Consider the following 2,161-nt stretch of genomic DNA (forward strand, 5'->3'; position numbering starts at 1 on the left):
TCTTACTTTCTCTGACTTCCTGCCAGTTGGCCCCCACTGCCTGAACACTTGGAGAAAGTAAGAGGCAAAATGTAAATAAAACCTCAGCTTTCTGGGCAGAGTGCTGAAAAGGGAGAGCCCCAGGGAATCAGAAAGTACTCATTTATCTAAGCGAGGGGAACTTAGGAAAGGGATCTCAGAAGAATTAATGTAGAAACGCCTGGAGATGAAATTAATGGAAGTGACAGAGGAAAGAGAGAACTTGAAGATAAATCATAAAAATTATGCAGTCTAAAAAACAGATGAAAGATTGGGGAGGGGGAAAGAGCATCAAGGCCCTATGGAATGATAACAAAGCTCTAACTTTCGTATCATTGGCATCTCAAAAGGAGAGGAGGAAGTATTGTGCAGAAAATTACTTTTTAAAAAATGGCAAGATTACAGAGAAACTCTCATATATTGATGTTAGGAATACAAAATAGTATAGCCACTTTAGAAACAGTTTGATAGTAACTTGTAAAGCTAAACATATATTTACTGTTCAGTTCATTTCAGTCACTCAGTCATGTCCGACTCTTTGCAACTCCATGAATCACAGCATGCCAGGCTTCCCTGTCCATCACCAACTCCCGGAGTTCACTCACTCACATCCATCGAGTCAGTGATGCCATCCAGCCATCTCATCCTCTGTCGTCCCCTTCTCCTCCTGCCTCCAATCCCTCCCAGCATCAGAGTCTTTTCCAATGAGTCAACTTTTCACATGAGGTGGCCAAGAATTGGAGTTTCAGCTTTAGCATTAGTCCTTCCAAAGAACACCCAGGACTGATCTCCTTTAGAATGGACTGGTTGGATCTCCTTGCAGTCCAAGAGACTCCCAAGAGTCTTCTCCAACACCACAGTCCAAAAGCATCAATTCTTCGATGCTCAGCTTTCTTCACAGTCCAACTCTCACATCCATACATGACTAATGGAAAAACCATAGCCTTGACTAGATGGACCTTTGTTGGCAAAGTAATGTCTCTGCTTTTGAATATGCTATCTAGATTGGTCGTAACTTTCCTTCCAAGGAGTAAGCATCTTTTAATTTCATGGCTGCAATCACCATCTGCAGTGATTTTGGAGCCCAAGATATCAATATTAAATAAACAACAATTGCTAGTTTCTGGGTCTTTTTTCTTTATTGTTTTTGTTAATGACATGGAAATTTTCTTAGATGGCATTCAAACTTTACAACAGGTATAACCCTTCCTAAGTATCATCACTTTCTAGGCACTATAAACAGCCTAAGTTACTCTCCTTGTCAACAAAACTTTCACTGCATTTTTAACCTCTGCATTTCTAACTGTGTAAATGATAGGATTTAACATAGGAGTGAGGATTGCAAAGAACACAGACACCCACTTGTCCACAGGGTAAGTGGTCACAGGACGCATGTAGGTGAATGTACAAGGGGCAAAAGAGAGCACCACTACTGTAAAGTGGGAGCCACATGTAGAGAGGGCCTTGTGATGTCCTTCAGAGCCATGGGATTTCAGGGAGCTCAGGATGACTGTGTAGGAGATGAGGAGCAGGAAAAAATGAGCAAGCACATGGCCCCAGTGTTAGCTGCTACCACGATTCCAAGCGTGTAGGTGTGGCTGACTGATAGTTTTAACAGTGAGAAGAAATTACACATAAAGTGGTCAATAAGATTTGAAGCACATAAGGTCAAGTCCATGGTGAAAAGAACCTGCACAGTGGCATGCAGGATCCCCCCAGTCCAGGCCACCACCACCAGGAGCTGGCAAAGCCCCTGTCGAATAATGGTTGTGTAGTGCAGAGGCTTGCAGATGGCCATGTAGCAGTCATAGGACATGACAGTGAGGATGATGGGTCTCTGATGCTCTCAGAAAGTGCTCCATAAACAGCTGAGTCAGGCAGCCATCCCAGGAGATGGTTCTTCTCCAGTGCAGCAGGTCATAAGGGTGGTGTCATCTACATGTCTGATGTTTATGATATTTCTCCCAGAAATCTTGATTCCAGCTTGTGCTTCATCCAGCTCAGCATTTGGCATGATGTACTCTGCATATAAGTTAAATAAGCAGGGTGACAATATACAGCCTTGACCTACTTCTTTCCCAATTTGGAACCATTTCTTTGTTCCATTTCCAATTCTAACTGTTGCTTCTTACCTGCATACAGA

General features: G+C 42.9%; 1 pseudogene; it reads right to left on the reverse strand.

The window, feature by feature from the left end:
* Positions 1-1,262: 1,262 nt before the first annotated feature.
* Positions 1,263-1,949, reverse strand: LOC123329656 (annotated as a pseudogene).
* Between the last annotated feature and the right edge of the window lie 212 nt (positions 1,950-2,161).

The sequence above is a fragment of the Bubalus bubalis genome, chromosome 16 (assembly GCF_019923935.1).
Source record: "Bubalus bubalis isolate 160015118507 breed Murrah chromosome 16, NDDB_SH_1, whole genome shotgun sequence".
Lineage (NCBI taxonomy): Eukaryota > Metazoa > Chordata > Mammalia > Artiodactyla > Bovidae > Bubalus > Bubalus bubalis.